A 22,176-nucleotide genomic window follows, 5' to 3' on the forward strand; every position below is an offset into this window, starting at 1 on the left:
CTAGAAAAGGAGAAGATAGAAAAAGTTGTTAAGGACTCAGATGCAAAAGCACAATCATGTGACAACTCTGAAAGCTCTGATGGCTCTGAAGATGAAGAAGAAGGCGAAGATGATACTTCTTCCTTTGATTGATAGTTCCTCCTCTTGTTTGTTAAAGAATGAAGACTATGAAGCTGGTGGGTCTGATGTTTTGGGAGATGTTCTGCTGCTGCATTATGGAGTTATTAGTTTTTTTGTAATATTTAGGGCTCTTAAAGAGTTCCTTGGATTTGTTCATTTTCTCAGCTTTCAGCTGTGTATAATGATGATGTTTTAACATGTTCAATGTTATAACATCTGTCCTGACATTCTCTGACAGACTAATTGACATTTATTTTGTCTAATTGGTCACCTTTGGTCAATTTTGACTAAAAAGGGGGAGAAGTGTTGATATGGAAGCAGTTGTGGAGAGATGTGTGTGTGTGGCTGGACTGGAGGACAGCTATTATTGAAAGCAGTGCACAGGTGCTACAACAGTATGTCTGTTTTCAGATGTCAAACAGGATGTCTGATATGGTGCACAGGTGTTGATGTTAAAGCAGATGTCAGTATGACATTCTGGATGGTACAGGTGCTGGAGTTACACTAGCTGTTATTTGATGAATGCACAGATTTAGGGGAAGAAGAAGTACCCTTGTGCATTGTGCATTTGTGTGTCTTACTAGTTGCATCCATAACTAGTAATTTTGTTGTTGTTGCACAGATTTAGGGGGAGGAGAAGTACCCTTATGCATGTGTGTATTACTAGTAGCCATAACTAGTAATTGTTTTGCTTCTGCTGCTGATTAAACTTCTGTTATGTTGTTTAATTGCTGATAGTTTGCCTTGTGAACAAAAAGGACAAATATATGTTTTAGCCAAAATTTGCCAAAGGGGGAGTTTGTTGATTCTAAGTGTTGGCAACAATTTTGGTAAAACAAAGAGTGTTCACAAGATGTCATGTGTGATGTCTTAACATAAGATATCCTATGTACTTGCTGGAGTTAAAGAACATGTGCAAGCAAGATTGTTTCAGAATGCCACATATAATGACAAGGCTTCTGATATTGGTTGTACCTGCTGGAGCTTAAATGGAAAGACATGTTCATGCAAGATTGTTTCAGATGACATACACAATGTCATGATATCTGATATGGTTGTACCTGCTATAAAAAGAAATATGGATTATGCAGGATTTTTCCAGGATGTCAGACCCGATGTCATGACATCCTGTACACAGAACATTCGGTATGAATGTCTGGTGTTTTGTGATTGCACAATTAATGGCAATCATTGGATGATTGAGGATATGGCTAGCTGGCGCATTCAATCATGGATTACAACCAGATTTACTTATTTTCCAAGGAGATCTATACAGTTGTTATAAAAAGATTTGATTGGAAAATAGATTTAGGGTTTTCAAGATGTCCAAGCCCAGCAGATTGCTTCTATAAAAAGGGACTTAGAAAACCTGTTTGAATACACAACCAAGACTGAGCGAAATATAGAGAGAGAGCTAGGGTTTGTGTCTGTTTTAGTCGTAAGACTTGTAGGTCATTCAAGTCATCCATTGATGATTGAATTGGACTGATTTGTGGTTGTAAGTTGTCACTCTAAAGCTGTTAAGCAAGAGTGTGTGTCTTCTTGATCAAAGCTTTGAAGCAAGATCAAGAGTGTGTCTTCTTGATTGAAACTGTGAAGTAAAATCAAGAGTGTGTAATTGAAAAGTATTTTCTTTTCACAAGGGATTGTTGTTTAAAATCATGGGTGTGTGATTGTAAGGGAAGTGAGTGGGTTCTCATATCTAAGAGTGCTTAGGTAGAAGTTGCACGGGTAGAGATTAGGTGAGAAAGACTGTAACTTGTTGAAGTGCATGGATAGTCTTTGAACTAATTCTATTTTAGTGAATTTACTTCTTGGCTTGGTAGCCCCCAGACGTAGGTGAGTTGTACCGAACTGGGTTAACAATTGCTTGTGTTATTCGCTTTACCATTCTGTTTATTTTATCCATTGTGTGTTAGCAGATACCAGTGTCGTAACATTACCTTCGACATCTTATATTTGATACCAGAATTTCACTTCTAATTGTCATTTTGCTTCTGTCTTTTATTGTTTGACCTTGATCTTCTCTATCTTTGGTCAATGCTTGTTGTTTATCTCATACCATTTCCATTAATGCACTTTAATTCTTCTTCTTCTTCTTCTTTTTCTCTCTTTTTCTTTTTGATCAATGAGTTAAGGATTGGTGGTTAGCATTGATACATGGAGGTTTAATCTTCCTTGATTCAAATCTAATTCATCTTGATCATAGATCAAGTCAATGGCTTTACATTAAGGATAGGTTGCTTCCTAAATCATGCAAAGAACCTAAATCAATACAAGATCATTTCTCATTTTCTTTTTTGGCATGGCAAGTTGTTGGAGTTTCATTCACTAATCAAGATCTCTAACTTGTGTTGTTGCCTACATTATTATTGACCGACCTCAGATAGTTGTAACTTCTACATAAGTCCAATTACGATTGCTTAACATAGCGCTAAATTTTCCTTATGGCACACTAACTATTAACACTAACCATTAACCATTAACATTTACTTCTTGCTCTTTACATTTATGCAATTTACTATTCTTGCACATCTTATTCATTTGCTTTTTCTCTTTGCTCATTTAGGCACATGTTTATGTTAAAGCAATTTGCCTTTTGCTCACTTGAGCACATAATTGTGTATATATTATTGTGCTTGTGTTTTGTTTTGTTTGTTGTGGACCAAATGCAAAAAATGGACAAATGGACTTAGTTTTTAGGACATTCCCTATGAAAAATTGGAGTGAAGGACCTTAAATGTTGAAGATGGATTAGAAAGACCAAATCTCTAAACTCACTCTTGTTCATTCTTGATTTACTTCATGGAACCTTTTAATGTGTGTGCTTTTGTGCTAGGGGATCCTATTTGAGCCAAATTGAATAACCATTGCCATGTTCATCCAAAGTGAAAGATACAAGAGACATTTGGGGATCTTCTAAGTGCTTGTTTGATTATGATTGTTTGAGCTTACACTTATTTTGCTTGCATATTCCAAAGGATGGGAGCTACTTGGATCATCAATATGATCTCAAGAAAGGAACTCCATTTGTGGTTTTGTTTCTTATCCTTAATCTCTTGTATGCTTAGGACTTTAGCCATTCTTCTTCTTCCTTCCACTCTAACCCAAGCAAAAACTTTTGTGCAAACATTAACACTTGTTCTCAAACATTAGAAACCTAAGCATTATGCTTTTGATTTTCAAACTTTCTTTTCATAACACTTATTTTGAATTGAATCTTTAAGTCAACTTTGACCATATTTTCTAAATACTTTTCATTGGTAAATATAACCCATTTAAATGCTTTTTGTGGTTTCAATGGCCACTTTCTTATCAAAACTTTTCATAACCTTTATCTATTAGGTTTGAGTTATCCTTGAGGTAGATGTAATACTCACCTATATCCTTAGTGATGAACAATGAGTCTTCCATGCTTATTATAGGGTTAACCCCTCACTAGCATGTTGAATCTATCCTCACATGGTGGATTTGTGGTTTTAGGTTGAGTTTTCTCCCTTGGATAACAAAAGACCTTAAGGCTTTTGGACCAATCAATTCACCAACTCATTTTTTGAGATTTTTACCCCGAACTACGAGGTTTTGATCCTAATCTTTTTTAAGATGGTACGTAGGAAATGGGTTTATCCATCCAAACACAAATTGTAATTAACTTGTATATTCTCTTCTCATCTCTTCAATCATGTTTGCACAAACAAATTTTCACAAAATACCAACCTTACAACAAGTGTGAAAAGGGCTCCCTAGGAGTACCTAGGATGTTTTGGGTGTTTAAAACCTTCCCATTTCATAACCAACCCCCTTACCCCGATCTCTGACATTTTTATTAGTTTTTGATTTGATAAAACTTCTCGGTTTTTATTCGCTTTCTAACCTTTCCTTTGGATAAATAGAAGTGCGGTGGCGACTCGACTTGTATGATTTACCTTGGATTTAGTCAATATATCTAATGGTAACGAATACCCCGCTACAGAAAAGTGGCGACTCTACTGGGGATTACAAATGTCTAGTGGGTTTTGCCTACTTTTCATATTTGTTGTATTGTTGTGTATATTATTTTGTGACATATTTTTGTGCAATTTGGGATTAGTGTATTGTATGTAATGATTGAATTGCTTGAATATTAATTCCTTGTATGCTTGGTGATCTTTGTGAGATGAGTTCTATACCCGAACTCGAGTGCACTTAGGATAGGAGAATGGCATAGTCTTATTGACTTGTGTGGAGTTACTCCTTAGCAAGTTGACTTGCAAGCTCATTCACTTGGTGGAGGTCATGTTGGGATCAATAATGTCACACAAGTAGTTGTGGTTAGACATTACTCTTTCCAATATAGACCTTAGAAGCCAAGGACCTTAGTTTACCAAGCCCATCTTGGCCTATTCTTAGGATGTAGTGCGAAAGTCGTTCAAGTGTAAGATTTGATACGATTGTTACGTGATACTACACTCATAAGAGTCTCTCTTGAGAATATTTTTGGAATATGAGTAGTCGTTTATCCGATAATATCCGAAAGATGGGATGATGACTAGGGGAAACTCTTGTAGAACATGTTTAGCAGGTTTAAACCCTAGTCCACTCCCTTTGGGTGGCTCTTAACCGAGACTCCATGCTCGTGACTTAAAACAAACCCTTGATTCATGGTTGATCTGTTCTTGTGTCCTTAATATCAATGGAACTTAGGTGTTGATAAAGTGTAAACCATAATCCACCAAAATGGATGATTGATATTAAGGATGACATGATCCATCCTATGACCTTTGTTTGGTGTGCTTTGCTTGATCCTTGAGTGTGATTGTTGCATTCATGCACCCATTTGCATCCATATCATCAATAATAAGAAAATTTTCAAGGAACTTAAGAGGTCTATTTGCAAATTTTCAGACATGGAAAGACAAAGAAGGAATACGAAGAAGTACAGTTTCAGACAACCCGACTTGAAAGTACTAAGGAATTTGACATCCTATGTATTAGATCCCTTGGGTTTCAAGACTCGTTATGGGAAGCTTCTATCTTTTCTGACTACTCAAGTGGACGAAGGATTGATGAGTGTGTTGGTGCAGTTTAATGATCCCTTGTACCGTTGCTTCATATTTCCGGATTTTCAGCTTTTGCCCACGCTTGAGGAGTATGTCTACCTTGTGGGTATACCTATTCTAGACCAGTTGCCGTTCAGTGGCTTAGAGAGTGTTCCTACTTCTCTAGAGATAGCTGATATGTTGCATATAAATGAATCTCTGGTTGGTCAAGCTACTATGTAAGAGAAGGCCATGAGTTACTCAAGGTGGAATTCAAGGTCTCCCTTCTGAGTTCCTCATTGCTCAAGCTACTATGTATGAGAAGGCCATGAGTAAGGACGCCTTTGAGGCCATATTTGTACTTCTCATCTATGGGCTAGTGTTATTCCCCAACATCGACAAGTTTGTGGATGTGAACGCTATTAGGATTTTCTCTACTCTTAATCCCGTTCCGGCTCTGTTGGGTGACACTTACTTTTCTTTGCATATGAGGAGTGCAAAGGGTGGTGGTACCGTTGTGTGCTGTTTGCCTCTGTTGTACAAGTGGTTTATTTCGCACTTGCCACAGACGGTCGCCTTCAAGAAGAACAAAGGATGTCTACGGTGGTCCACGGGACTTATGTCTCTCACTAATGATGATATCTTTTGGTACAACCGTGTATATGATGGTGTGCAAATTATCGATTCTTGTGGTGAATTCTCCAATGTGTCTCTTCTTGGTACATGTGGTGGGATTAACTACAACCCTATTTTGGCATGTCGTCAGCTTGGGTTCCCCCTAAAGGATAAACCTAATAACATTCTGTTAGAGGGTGTGTTCTTTCAGGAGGGTAAAGATCCCCAAGGCTTGAAGAGCAGGATGGTCCGCGCTTGGCGCAAGATCCATAGGAAGGGAAGGAAGGAGCTGGGTCCGAAGAACTATATCGCTTTGGAACCCTATACCTCTTGGGTTAGGAGGAGAGCGTTTGAGTACCTCATGCCTTATGAGTATCCGAGACCTACACTTTTGGTTGTGGTTGGGCCTTCAACCCTCCCTGACCAAGGAGTAGAGGAGATGAGAGACCAAGACTGTTCGCGTGCCTGGAACCGTGAACGAGAGGAGTTGCTTCAGCAGATTAGGGAGAAGGATGCTTTGATAGAGTTCCTTGAGCACCAAGTTATTGATGAGCCTGATGATGCATTGATTTCTCTACTTCCTCAGTCTTCCAAGTTTTGGAAGAGGAAGTACGATCGACTCGCCAAAGAGAAGGCGGATATGGAGGCAGCCTAAGAGAGGGAGGTGAAGAGGCTTCGTGTAACTTATCTTCCAGTTTCCAGAGCTTTAGATGATTATTTCTAGGGTTCCATAGGATGTTCATTTTCCTTCTCTCTTGTATTGTATTTGGTTACCAAAACTGTACTTCTTTGGTGTAAAAATATTTTCCAGATATTATTAATGTGATATTTCCATATGTGATAAATGTTTAATATTTTTCAAATGATTGCAAATAGGAGCCTAAAGTTCCTCTGATATAAAAATATAAATCATATGCACAAGCATTGCATGCATCATGTGCATAAGCAGGTTTTGCTCCAGGCTTCTTGTTCTTTGGCTTAACTTTGTGTTCTTCATTTATTTTGAAGACAAGCTGACTCACCGGTACTATACCCGAGCCAACGCATCAAGACTAATGGATCATTTGGAGCAAGAGAACCGTGAACTTAAGGAGGAAGTAGCCAGATTGACTGCCCTGATGGAGTCATTCATGGCTGCCCAGAGCCAGTCGTCTCCGACACCTTCAACTCCTCCCCAGAGGACAGTCATCTTCGAGATTGTCTCTTCAATCGTGCCTGCGACCAGCACCCACTTTGCACCAACAACTATGCCAGCCGGATTTCCGTGGGGGATGCCTCCCAACTTCATACCTGAGGGTCCTACACCCACCTTTGCTTCTCTGCCGGCATCTAGCCCGATCCTTGCCGTTCCACCTCCCGTCGTGCATACTATGCCCAGAGTAGACGACACCATCTATCATTCTGAGTTGTCTGAGGGCCCTGATGTCTACGAAAAGATGGATGCTATGAATGATCAGTTTCTTGAGCTCCGCAAGGAATTGAAAACTCTCTGAGGAAAGGACCTCTCCGGCAAGTCTGCTGCTGAACTCTGCTTGGTCCCAAATGTCAAAATCCCTGTAAAGTTCAAGGTACCCGACTTTGAAAAATACAAGGGAAATACTTGCCCTCTCAGCCACCTGGTTATGTATGCCAGGAAGATGTCGACTTAGACCGACAATGGTCAACTTCTCATTCACTACTTCCAGGACAGTTTGTCTAGTGCTGCCTTAAGATGGTATATGGGCTTGGACAGCGCGAACATCCGATCCTTCAATGACCTTGGCGAAGCCTTCGTCAAGCAATACAAGTATAACGTGGATATGGCTCCCGATAGGGATCAATTGAGAGCCATGTCCCAAAAGGACAAGGAACCTTTAAAGAGTACGCCCAGAGGTGGCGAGAGTTAGCAGCACAGATTGTGCCCCCGCTGGAGGAGAAAGAAATGACCAAGATCTTTCTGAAGATCGTGAGTTCTTTTTATTACGAGCGGATGATTGCCAACGCTCCTTCTGACTTCACCGAGATGGTGAATATGGGGATGCGTCTAGAAGAAGGAGTCAGGGAGGGGCGCCTGACCAGAGAAGAAGGCTATTCTACCAAACGGTATGGGACGTTCGGAAAGAAGAAAGATGGTGAGGCACATGCTGTGACCTCCCATGCTAAACCTAGAAGACCCTCAGTGAGGAGGAAGACCGTGCGGCCTACCGGTAACCAGCATCAGGTGGCTCACATATCACCTATTTTCAGAGAGAATCAGTAATATTAGCATCACAACAATAATCAACAACAACAACATCCGCAATATCAACAGCAACAACACCGTCCTCAACAGCAGGCCTACCAGCCTCGAAATAACAATCAAGCCAGTACAAGCTATGAGAGGAAGAGGGTCACCTTCGATCCTATTCCCATGACCTATACCGAATTGTATCCCTCTTTGATAGAGAGGAAATTGATTACTCCACGAGACCCACCGGCTATACCTACCAACCCTCAGTGGTGGTATAAGCCCGAGTTACACTGTGTTTATCATTCCGGTGCTTCCGGACATGACATGGAAAACTGCTACCCACTGAATACCAAGGTTCAAGACCTTGTGAGATGTGGTATTTTGTGTTTCGAGGACGTAGGTCCTAATGTTAAGAAGAACCCATTGCCTGAGCATGGGAAATCCTCTATCAACATGGTCCAGGGCTACCCTGGTAAATACAAAGTCAAATATGCCAGCCATATTCGTCAATCTCTGGTCGAGATGCATAGACTGCCGTGTGAGTACGGTCATTACGAGCACGACCACGACAGATGCCGAGTTTGCACTATCAATCAAAAAAGATGTCAACGAGTTCGCAAAGACATCCAAGAAATGCTGGATGAAGGAGTCATTGAGATACTTCAGAATCGAAATGTTGATGAGGATGATGATGAAGTCAATGTAATATCTCCAGTATTTCGGATCCCTGAGCCTGTTGTCATCAAGTACGATGGTAGCAAGCAAAAGGCTTCTCCTTCTTTGATCATTAAACCAGCTTGCCCTGTGCCATACTCTTCGGAGAAGGCGGTCCCTTATCGCTACAATGTTGTGGCACTAGAGGATAGGAAGGAAGTGCCCTCGCCCTCTACCTCTGTTGTTAATATTGCCGACGTCGGCAGTCTGACCCGTAGCGGTCGTGTTTTCTCGGCTCCGTCGAAACCCCAAGCTGATGTTCGAAGGACCAATGTTGCTGATTATGCTGAACGCCCGGTTGGGACTGCTATGAATGCTCCGAATCCGAAACTTAATGCCGCTAAACCTACCTCTGTTGTAAAAACTCCTGTCTCTGTTGGCCAGAATGGCAATGCGAAGGAAGACTGTGATGAGATGCTGAAGCTCATCAAAAGGAGTGAGTACAATGTTATAGATCAGCTTCTACAGACGCCATCCAAGATCTCGGTATTGTCTTTATTGATGAATTCAGAACCACACCGAGAAGCTCTGCAGAAGGTGTTGGATGTGGCGTATGTGGATCATGACGTCACAATAGAGAAATTTGACAGTATTGTTGCAAACATTACCGCTTGTAACAATTTGAGTTTTTGTGATGCTGATCTCCCCGAGGAGGGAAGAGACCACAATTTGGCACTACACATCTCCATGAGCTGCAAAGATGATGCCATGTCCAATGTGCTGGTGGACACTGGATCATCACTGAATGTGTTGCCAAAGTCCACTCTTGCTAAATTGTCATATCAGGGGCCTCCCATGAGGCAGAGTGGAGTAGTGGTCAAAGCTTTCGATGGGTCCCGTAAAATTGTGATTGGAGAGGTTGAACTCCCAGTCAAGATCGGACCAAGTGATTTCCAGATCACCCTCCAGGTCATGGACATTCACCCATCGTATAGTTGTCTGTTGGGCAGACCATGGATTCACGAGGCAGGAGCCGTGACATCCACCCTACACCAGAAATTGAAGTTTGTCAAAAACAAGAAGCTGGTGGTGGTAGGGGGAGAAAAGGCTCTCCTGGTTAGCCATTTGTCATCCTTTTCTTACATAGATGCTGGGGATGAAGTTGGAACGCCGTTCCAAGCTTTATCTATTGCTGAGTCTACTAAGAAAGGAACTTCTTCATTTGCGTCCTATAAAGATGCTAAGTTAACCATTGAGCATGGTACACCTACTGGATTGGGGCAAATGATTAAGCTGTAAGATAATAATTCCCGGGCTGGCATAGGGTATTCTTCTGGCACTTTCAACAAGCACGGGCTGTTCAAGAGTGGTGGATTTATCCACACTGTTCGAGATGAGGAAGCTGTTGCTATTGTGGAAGAGGATGCAAAGGAAGATTCTGGTAACTTTGTCATCCCTGGAGGGGTCTGCAATAATTGGGTCGCTGTTGATATTCCAACAGATATCCATAAGTCAAAGTAATGTTCATTGTGTCTAAAAACCCTCCTCACATGCCAAAAGGAGGAGTGATGACATTGTTGGCTCATAAATACAATGATATTTTTATTCAAAAAATTCATGTTAAATGTTTGTTTTTCCAATTATTTTCCCTTTTCGCTTTTGCATGAAATTGGTGATCACATAAAACCCTAAAAAAAATAATAAGAATAAAATCAATCTTTTCATTTGCATAATGATTTGCCTTGTTTGAATTCTAAAATCTCTTTATATCCAAAATCATTATGCAGGTTGATCAAACCCATTGAACATAATGATCCAACACCATCTCCTAACTTTGAGTTCCCTGTATTTGAGGCAGAAGAAGATGATGTTGAAGAGATTCCTGACGAGATTACCCGTCTACTTGAGCATGAAGAGAAGATCATTCAGCCGCATCTTGAGAATCTGGAAACAGTCAACTTGGGGTCTGAAGATTGTGTGCGAGAAGTGAAGATCGGGGCACTCATGGAAGAATCTGTTAAGAAGGGGTTGATTGAGTTGCTATGAGAATACGTCGACGTCTTTGCCTGGTCATATGAAGACATGCCTGGTCTGGATACTGATATCGTGCAACATTTTCTGCCTCTGAAGCCTGAGTGCGTGCCTGTGAAGCAAAAGCTCAGAAGAACTCATCCTGACATGGCAGTGAAGATTAAAGAGGAAGTTCATAAGCAAATTGATGCGGGGTTTCTGGTGACTTCTACATATCCTCAATGGGTGGTTAATATTGTGCCTGTGCCCAAGAAAGATGGAAAAGTCCGGATGTGTGTGGACTATAGAGACTTGAATAAAGCTAGTCCAAAAGATGATTTTCCTCTACCACACATTGATATGTTGGTAGATAATACAGCTAAATTCAATGTGTTCTCGTTTATGGATGGATTTTCCAGATATAACCAAATTAAGATGGCACCCGAGGATATGGAGAAGACTACATTCATCACACCTTGGGGAACATTCTGTTATCGAGTGATGCCCTTCGGTTTGAAGAACGTCGGAGCCACGTATCAACGAGCTATGACTACCTTGTTTCATGACATGATGCACAAGGAGATCGAGGTATATGTTGATGATATGATTGCAAAGTCAAAAACGGAAGTTGAACATGTAGAACACTTGTTGAAGTTGTTTCAGCGTTTGAGGAAGTATAAGCTTCGCCTGAATCCTAACAAGTGTACATTTGGAGTCCGTTTCGGCAAGTTATTGGGCTTTATTGTCAGCGAGAGAGGTATTGAGGTTGATCCTGCAAAGGTCAAAGCAATATAGGAGATGCCTGCGCCCAAAACTGAGAAGCAAGTCCGAGGTTTTCTTGGCCGTTTGAATTATATTTCCAGATTTATTTCCCACATGACTGCCACATGTGCGCCGATATTCAAGCTCCTCCGGAAAGATCAGTCTCATGATTGGACCGAGGATTGCCAAAAGGCCTTTGACAGTATTAAAGAGTATTTGTCTGAGCCTCCGATTCTGTCTCCACCTGTGGAAGGAAGACCATTGATTATGTATCTGACAGTTCTTGAAGACTCAATGTGTTGTGTCCTTGGTCAGCAAGATGAATTGGGAAAGACAGAATATGCTATATACTACCTAAGTAAGAAGTTCACCGAGTGTGAGTCTCGATACTCGATGCTTGAGAAAACATGCTGTGCTTTGGCTTGGGCTGCTAAGCGCTTACGCCAGTATATGTTATATCATACGACTTGGTTGATATCCAAAATGGATCCAATCAAGTATATCTTTGAGAAACCCGCTTTAACTGGGAGGATTGCCCGTTGGCAGATGTTGTTATCTGAATATGATATTGAGTATCGAGCTTAGAAGGCTATAAAAGGTAGTATCTTGGCTGACCATTTGGCACATCAACCAATTGAGGATTATCAGTCAGTTCAGTATGACTTCCCAGATGAGGAGATTCTGTATTTGAAAATGAAAGATTGCGACGAGCCTACGCTCGATGAAGGGCCAGAGCCTGGTTCCCGATGGAGCATGGTGTTTGATGGCGCTGTGAATCAATATGGAAATGGTATTGGGGCGGTGATTATTACTCCTCAAGGCACACATTTTCCTTTTACAGCAAAGCTAACTTTCAAATGCACGAATAATATGACTGAATATGAGGCCTGTATTATGGGATTGGAAGAGTCTATTGATCTTAGGATCAAGCATCTTGATGTTTATGGTGATTCGGCCCTTGTTGTTAATCAGATTAAGGGTGAATAGGAGACGAATCAACCTGGCCTCATTCCGTATAGAGATTATGTGAGGAGGATTTCAAGTTTCTTTACTGAGGTTGACTTCCATCATATTCCTCGAGATGAGAATCGGATGGCAGATGCTCTTGCTACACTTGCTTCGATGATTGTGGTTAGACTCTGGAACGAAGTTCCCAATATCACTTTGATGCGCTTGGACAGACCAGCACATGTATTTGCAGTAGAGGAGGTGCAAGACGACAAGCCATGGTATTATAATATCAAGTGCTTTCTTCAGAGCCAGATTTACCCTCCTGGGGCATCTATGAAAGATAGAAAGACTTTGAGGAGATTATCAGGCAATTTCTACCTCAATGGATATGTACTTTACAAGAGGAACTTTGACATGGTTCTGCTCAGATGCGTGGATAAACACGAAGAATGCCTGTTAATGACTGAGGTCCATGAGGGTTCATTTGGTACTCATTCCAATGGACATGCCATGGCTAGAAAGATGTTGAGAGCAGGCTACTATTGGCTTACAATGGAGTCTGACTGCTGAAAATATGTGAAGAAATGCCACAAGTGTAAGATCTATGCGGATAAGATTCATATTCCCCCGACACTTCTGAATGTGATTTCATCACCGTGGCCTTTCTCCATGTGGGGAATTGACATGATTGGCATGATAGAGCTGAAAGCATCCAACGGTTATAGATTTATTCTCGTAGCAATCGATTACTTCACCAAGTGGGTTGAAGCGACATCATATGCAAATGTGACCAGGCAGGTGGTTGTGAAGTTTATCAAGAATCAACTTATATGCCGTTATGGTGTGCCGGATAAGATCATTACTGATAATGGATCTAACTTGAACAGCAAAATGATGAAAGAGCTGTGTAGTGAGTTCAAGATTGCACATCATAATTCTTCTCCTTACAGACCTAAGATGAATGGGGTTGTTGAAGTTGCTAATAAGAATATCAAGAAGATTATCCAGAAGATGGTTGTTACGTACAAGGATTGGCATGAAATGCTGCCATTCGCCTTGCATGGGTATCGTACATCTGTCCGCATTTCAATAGGGGCAACCCCTTTCTTACTTATTTACGACATGGAGGCTGTGCTCCCAGTAGAGGTGGAGATCCCATCAATGAGAGTCTTGATGGAAGCCAAGTTGACTGATGCTGAATGGGTTCAGAGTCGTTATGACCAGCTGAATTTGATTGAAGAGAAGAGATTGACTGCCATGTGCCATGGTCAGTTATATCAATAGAGGATGAAGAAAGCCTTTGATAAGAAGGTCAAACCTCGTGTGTTTCGAGAAGGTGACCTTGTGCTCAAGAAAGTCTTGTATTTCACGCCCGATTCCAAAGGCAAGTGGACTCCAAACTATGAAGGTTCATATGTTGTTAAGAGAGCCTTTTCAGGCGGTGCTTTGATATTTACAACTATGGATGGGGAGGATTTCACTCGTCCTGTGAATTTAGATGCAGTCAAGAAATACTTCGCCTAAAAATAAAAACAGAATAGCTCGCTAAGTTGAAAACCCAAAAGGGCGGCTTAGGCAAAAATAAGCGTCTCGGTGGATTGAAAACCCGAAAAGGCGATCCAGGCAAAAGTTAGAGACATAAAAAATTAACCCCGCTGGATTGAATACCTCACCTTGGGGCAATCTAGGCAAAAATTAGGGATTTGGCAATTAACTGCATCCTGACAAGACTTTGTTCTACAAGCTGTCATCTGTCAAAGATTTTCGCTCAGTCATCGTCAACTGAAGCCTCAAATACATCGGATTCAGAGTTGGTGGAGAAATGGTCATTATGTTCAATGTAGCCCTTTTCCAATATATATTACCGATTTAAAATTTGTAAAGATCTATGGAGTCTTGCCATTTGAGGACTACCATTCCATCAAATAAATTTGAGCCTTTATCCAAATCTTTGCACTCTTATTTGTTTCTATTCAACAGATGTTTTGCATGTTTTAATTGAGAGATATCATTGTTTTAAATGAATACAATTTTCATAAGTTTTTTTAAAAAAAAAGTGAACATTCACAATGACGAAAGGATACTTGGGATGTCTTCAGTGCTCTCCCAAGGATGGTAGGATTTTCAACAGGATAAGACATTTGTTCATATTCCTATCATGTTTGTATCCTCTTCTTTTTGCCTTTCAGGTTGTTTCCCCCGTTGGCACAGAAGAAAGTTGTACCCCCCACCAAATCCCAGGAGGTTTGGGAGTTATGGGTATGATCTCAATCTTCTAGATCCACATTGGATCTGGACTTAGCATTCATGTTATCAATTATAGGTTGTCATCCCTTATGTGGATTGACCTAAAATCCCTTATAGATTGATAAATTGAATGTGCTAATCTTTCTAAAGAATCCAGTTTTCCCCTCACTTCAAGTTAGAAATTCCCCTCAGAGTGAGCAGAAAATCCCTGACGAGAGTGGAGTTTTCATCAAACTTAGTTTGTAGCTTTCCTTCTGTGGACTTGGCTACTTTTGATCTCCAGCAATTTCGCTCCTCGACCATCCTCATCAGGGTTGATCCCACTTCTATTCCCCAGTATGGTCACCATCAGGGTATCTCCAGCAGTTTCCCTGGTCAAAGCCTGTTTGTGGTTTCCTCCCGAGCAGAGTGGATGATGGAAATGTTTATCTTTCCTTCAGCGGAGTAATGTCCATTCCTCCTCAGCAGATGTTGATTTCTTCAGTAGTGCAATATATATGGTAACACGGGAACCTTCTAATTGTTGGTTGTTCCCCACAGGGTTTCATATTCCCCTCTGATAATTTCCCCAGTAAAGTTGATTCTACGGCGGATTTTATCTGTGTGTTGATCCTGTCCCCAAGTGGAGTGACTGATTCTCCTTACATACAGAGATCTTTGTTTCCTGGTATCTCTTGCCCCTATCAGATTGGATGTCCTCCAGTGGGCCTGTCTTTCTCTCTTGAGATTTAGTACCGAATGTTTGTTCATTGTTTTTTGGACCTGTTTGTGTTAGATATGTCTGTTTGTCAGCATTCATCATACATAAACCACACATATATGCATAATTTTTAACATTTCAAATATTCATGTCGCATTATTTGCCATAAATACCTCTGTTTGTTGTCTCCTGCTATTCGGTGATACATATTTCACCAAGCAGATGTTTGTGTCTGATCTCCCCATGTAGAGTCAACCCCATAAGTAAAAAGTGTTTATCCTTTCCTCCACATCCCCCACTGAGTTATGTCCTCGTGGATGATTGTTTCTGTTTCCTTCCAACACATATATTGGAATGGAGCTCCCCCTGAGTTATATCCTCATAGGGATGAGTCTTGTTTCATCGTGCCTCTCTAGTTTGTTCCTAGATTGGCTTCTTGTGATTTTCCCTGCACTTCCCCGTAGTTTAGATGAATGATTGCTCAGTAACCAGTAACTGTCCATCTTTTCCCCGGCGGAGTATGTGTTTTTCTACCCTCATACCGGTAGTTGTAAACCCTATTTTATCCCCTTGCAGAGTTAACCTTATTTTGTTCATCCTAACCAATGACGGTTACTCTTCCGTGGTTTTCTACACAGTATCCGGTATATGTAATCCCCTCTTTGACAGTTATCTTTATCCAATATTCGATATTGATAGTCCTTTACCTTTTGAGTATATCTCCCCGTAACCGATGATATATCTCCCGCATCATTGCCTTTGTCAATGTATCCCCAGCGGGTCATCTTTCATTTACCTTTTGTTGGTAATGATCGTTTCTCCCTTTGATTGGTCATCATTTTATACCTAGTATTCGGTATCCCGATGCCCTTTTCTTTCGGTCGATTCATCCTTTATTAATCCAGTAACCGATTGTGGATAATCTCCCATGCGAGTATGTTATCTATGTTCTTACGGTAATAGATAATATATCTCATGCGCTATTTGGTCGAAGTCTTTTGCTCTTCCTCAGTCGAGTAAGATTTGTATCCCCTTTGCGGAGTCGAATGCCCATCCTCTAATTGAGTTTGCTTTTTAGCCCTCCTTTCGGATGACGAGTGTCTTGGAAATATTCCCCAATTCACGCTTGGTTGGTCACCTATTATATGCCCTGTAACCGGTATCCCTGGTGTTCCTTCCCTTCTGCTCCCTATTATGACTCTCGTCCCCTGTGGAGTCTGATTTCCCTGAGTTGAAATACACCTTTTCAGGTCTTCCTCAAATGTTTTGGATGTTTGATATCTCTCACCCTCATATCGGTCTTAGATATTCATTCTCCCTGAGTGTGTTGTTCTTTCACCCTTATACCGGTGTTGCAATCACATGTCTCCTTGAGCTTATTACCCAGTAACCGATAATACCTCATTCTATTGTTTCCTCAGATGAGTCATGTTTGGACATTCCCCAGCGAAGTCCCTTAGTGGATTTTCCCCCCATCTGAATCCGGGTTTTCATCCGAAGTATCCTTTATGGATAGTTTTGCTGTATTGGCATATTCCCCAATACATGCACCTTTGAGTCAGCTAGAGTCCTTCCCTTGATTTATTTTCATGGGATTCTTCTCGTGTCTCTCAGCAAGTCTCAAGTCGTGACCTGCTCACGCATTTTATTCCCTTTCTTATCCCCATTAGAGTCCCCAGAGTCTTTGTCCCCTTGAGTGTATTACTCATATGGATTGTCAGTTTCTCCTGATTTCTTTTCTTCTTTGTGGACACATATCCCCACAGAGTACTACCTTTTGCATACGTACATTTGCATCATGAGGTCTCTTAGGGACCAAAATTCGTATCTTTATTATTATTCAAGCCCATTCTACCTCGTTGAGATGAAGATTTTAACCTTCACTTCTCCGGCTAGAATGACCTTAATTAGGGGCATCTATAAGACCCTAATTTTGACCCTAAGATCCCTCATGGCATCATAACATTGCATTTACATTGCCTCAAGGATCATAAGCATCTTGGCCCCTTACCTTTGGGTGAGATCTTTTGAGAGTTGGTTTGAGATCACCAAGCATACTTGAATTGTATATTATTGCTTTTCTCATTTTTATTTACTAACCAAAAGCACAAAAATATGTCACTAACATCTCTTGTTTGTAGCCTGAGCAGTCACAAGGCCCAAAGCTTCTAGGAGATCCTACGTGCATTGATATGGCCAAGAGAAGATGAAAGTAAGCATGGAAATGGTTCCCAAAGCTCTCATCCATAAAATATGCCTCCCAAGTATCTCAATTTATCATTTTGATCAAAGCAAATCAAAGGGTTTGAGGCTTGTTTCCCAAGAAAACCCTAATTCATCTGTTCATCAACTGTGCCTTGCTCATGAAGCAACCTCAACCCATGATCAAATGCAATCAAGGGAAGTTCTTTAATTAATCATTTCATGCATATTTGAACCTTTTTGAGTATCCTCAATCATCAATCCATCAAGATTTGAGTTTTGGACTTGAGAAGTTGATCAGTCAATTCATCTTACTATTTTGAAATACACTGAGACCTAACTTTTTATGTGCTTATCAAATGGAGATGACCCCAAGAAAAAAATTGTTCTTAAAGACCATATGATAAACTTTCATGTTCATCAAAAATTTATTTGAAGCTTGGAAGGTCATCATCCATTCCAAGACATTATAGGTCATTTTGACTGAAACCCTAATTTTAGGTCAACTTCCCAAGGACACAACTCCTTCATTTTTCATGTTTTTGAGGTGGGATAAAATTAATTGGAAAGCTTAAGATGTCTACTTCAAATGTTATGTTTATCAAAGTTTCAAAATCTCAAAGGAATACATGTGATAATGCAAAACATTATAGGTCACTTTGGACCAAATGCATTGAAATGTGAAAAAGTCCAACTTCAAGTGCCCATAACGTCTTCCTCGAAAATCCAAATGATGCAAAATTTAAGTCCAAATTGATGGCCTTGAAAAGATATACAACTTTGATGTTGAAGAGTTTGTCATTTGGAGCTTTCATCATTGAGACAGAAGGGCTTGAACTTTGGCCAATTTTGAAAATCTCACATATGCATGTTTTGCACCCTACACTTCATGCCCAATTTTCATCAATTTCCAGGGCCCAAATGGCGTTTTCATCAACATAACAAATGATTCTTATGCAATAAGCTTTCCAACCATTACTCATAAGGTAGTGTTCCTATTTTTAACATGGCATTTTCGAAGGCTTGAACCTAATAGTGCATTTTTTGAAAATCATTTAAATTGCCTTGCATGAGCTACTACTACTAAATCTGCACGTCCATTTTGCTTTCATCATGCATCAACCTCCAATTCCAGTTGGAATTGGGCCCTTCATGCGCCTGTACAGGCCCATGCATGGAGGCCCTTTCCATTCATGCAAAATTTTGATCATGCATTTCAGCTTGCTTCTCCTATAAATACAAGGCCAATGCTCTTCATTTATTCAACCTTAAGGCGCCCCAATTGCTGCTAAACTGAAATCCCAACCATCACTAAAGGAACTAATTCACTTTTCTTCAAATTTTTCAGATCTGAATTTTGATTTCATTGATCAATTTTCAGATCTTAAAGTTCCTAAACCTTTTCTCCTTGATCTCTAGTGTCAACTGTAAGCATTAGCATCCAAGGATTGTAACTCAAAGCCTGGAAAATCAAAGGTTCATACCAACTGTTATTTCCTTCGAATCTACTTGTATAGTGCTTGATTTTCATTGTTGTTGTATGATCTGAAGTCCTCTGCATAGAGGCAACATTGTTGTGCTTTCAATTTTCAAAAATCATGAAGTTCATATGAACACCACAGATTTTCCACTTCTGATTTCTCTCTATATAGAGATCTAGAATGGATTTGAGTGGTACAGGGGTGATGTACATCACCCCAACTCTCGATTGATACCTGGATCGTGTCATTTGGTTACCATTTTAATTTCTGCAACTTTGGACTTGGCCGGAGAAGACGGTGGCGCTGGCCATCGTCTGGTTCCCAGATTTGATCTGGAGTGTCCATCTATGTTTCCAGATTCAATCATACGCGTCCATTGTTATGACTTTTCATTTGGCATGGTGTTACTCGTTTGACCAACGTGTATGATGAACACGCGCTTCTTAGCCGTGTGATGATCCACGTCAATTAATGAATCATCATCAGACGGTCCACGCATTTCCACATTTTCTAATTTCTGATTTTAATTTCTTTTATTTCTTTTAATTCCATTTCATTTTAAAAATTCATATCTCGTTCATTATTGGTCCAAAAATTATGGGACAAATTTCATTCTTCTCCTTTTAATTTCTACTTTCTGAAAATGATTTTTAATATTTTTTTATTTTGTCATTTGATATTTTTTAGTAATTTTCTCTTTTCTGGTTATTTTTATTTCATTTAAAATAGTTTTTGATATTCAAAAAATACAAAAATATTTTCTTAACCTATTTGAATGATGATGGATCTATGAAAAATGTTCTCATCAATTTATTAATTGATTTGAGATTTATTTGAGATTTTAGTTCAATTAGGTTATTTTTATGCATTTTTAATTGATTTAAAATAGTTGCTGACTTCTAAAAATGCTGAAATTTTTTGTCAAACTTTGTTTGACCATGTTGAACTTGGGATAATTCACTTAGACTTTTCAAAGTTGATTTGAAGTGAGTTTGAAGTTTGACCTTTCTTTATTATTTTAATTCAAGTTTTATTTTAATATTAAAAAATGCCAAAAATATTTTATTTGTTTCTTGACTTCTAATCTTCATTTTGCTTCTGTCTTTTATTGTTTAACCTTGATCTTCTCTATCTTTGGTCAATGCTTGTTGTTTATCTCATACCATTTCCATTAATGCACTTTAATTCTTCTTCTTCTTCTTTTTCTCTCTTTTTCTTTTTGATCAATGAGTTAAGGATTGGTGGTTAACATTAATACATGGAGGTTTAATCTTCCTTGATTCAAATCTAATTCATCTTGATCATAGATCAAGTGAATGGCTTTGCATTAAGGATAGGTTGCTTCCTAAATCATGCAAAGAACCTAAATCAATACAAGATCATTTCTCATTTTATTTTTTGGCATGGCAAGTTGTTGGAGTTTGATTCACTAATCAAGACCTCTAACTTGTGTTGTTGCCTACATTATTATTGACCGACCTCAGATAGTTGTGACTTCTACATAAGTCCAATTACGATTGCTTAACATAGCGCTAAATTTTCCTTATGGCACACTAACTATTAACACTAACCATTTACCATTAACATTTACTTCTTGCTCATTACATTTATGCAATTTACTATTCTTGCACATCTTATTCATTTGCTTTTTCCCTTTGCTCATTTAGGCACATGTTTATGTTAAAGCAATTTGCCTTTTGCTCACTTGAGCACATAATTGTGTATATATTATTGTGCTTGTGTTTTATTTTGTTTGTTGTGGACCAAATGCAAAAAATGGACAACTGGACTTAGTTTTTAGGACATTCCCTATGCAAAATTGGAGTGAAGGACCTTAAATGTTGAAGATGGATTAGAAAGACCAAATCTCTAAACTCACTCTAGTTCATTCTTGATTTACTTCATGGAACCTTTTAATGTGTGTGCTTTTGTGCTAGGGGATCCTATTTGAGCCAAATTGAATAACCATTGCCATGTTCATCCAAAGTGAAAGATACAAGAGACATTTAAGGATCTTCTAAGAGCTCGTTTGATTATGATTGTTTGAGCTTACACTTATTTTGCTTGCATATTCCAAAGGATGGGAGCTACTTGGATCATCAATATGATCTCAAGAAAGGAACTCCATTTGTGGTTTTGTTTCTTATCCTTCATCTCTTGTATGATTAGGACTTTAGCCATTCTTCTTCTTCCCTCCACTCTAACCCAAGCCAAAACTTTTGTGCAAACATTAACACTTGTTCTCAAACATTAGAAACCTAAGCATTATGCTTTTGATTTTCAAATTTTCTTTTCATAACACTTATTTTGAATTGAATCTTTAAGTCAACTTTGACGATATTTTCTAAATACTTTTCATTGGTAAATATAACCCATTTAAATGCTTTTTGTGGTTTCAATGGCCACTTTCTTATCAAAACTTTTCATAACCATTAGCTATTAGGTTTTAGTTATCCTTGAGGTAGATGTAATACTCACCTATATCCTTAGTGATGGACAATGAGTCTTCCATGCTTATTATAGGGTTAACCCCTCACTAGCATGTTGAAGCTATCCTCACATGGTGGATTTGTGGTTTTAGGTTAAGTTTTCTCCCTTGGATAACAAAAGACCTTAAGGCTTTTGGACCAATCAATTCACCAACTCATTTTTTGAGATTTTTACCCCGACCTACGAGGTTTTGATCCTAATCTTTTTTAAGATGGTACGTAGGCAATGGGTTTATCCATCCAAACACAAATTGTAATTAACTTGTATATTCTCTTCTCATCTCTTCAATCATGTTTGCACAAACAAATTTTCACAAAATGCCAACCTTACAACAAGTGTTAAAAGGGCTCCCTAGGAGTACCTAGGATGTTTTGGGTGCTTAAAACCTTCCCATTGCATAACCAACCCCCTTACCCCGATCTCTGACATTTTTATTAGTTTTTGATTTGATAAAACTTCTCGGTTTTTGTTTGATTTCTAACTTTTCCTTTGGATAAATAGAAGCGCGGTGGCGACTCGACTTGTATGATTTACCTTGGATTTAGTCAATATCTTTAATGGTAACAAATTCCCCGCTACAGAGGAGAAAGTCAGTCACCGGTTAAAGTGAACATATCAAGGATAGACTCTCTGGGGAATACAGGTAGGGATTATAACTACCTTTTTACTGGGTAGTGTAGCGGGGTATTCGTTACCATTAGAGATATTGACTAAATC

This window comes from Lathyrus oleraceus, chromosome 7, assembly GCF_024323335.1.
Source record: "Lathyrus oleraceus cultivar Zhongwan6 chromosome 7, CAAS_Psat_ZW6_1.0, whole genome shotgun sequence".
NCBI lineage: Eukaryota > Viridiplantae > Streptophyta > Magnoliopsida > Fabales > Fabaceae > Lathyrus > Lathyrus oleraceus.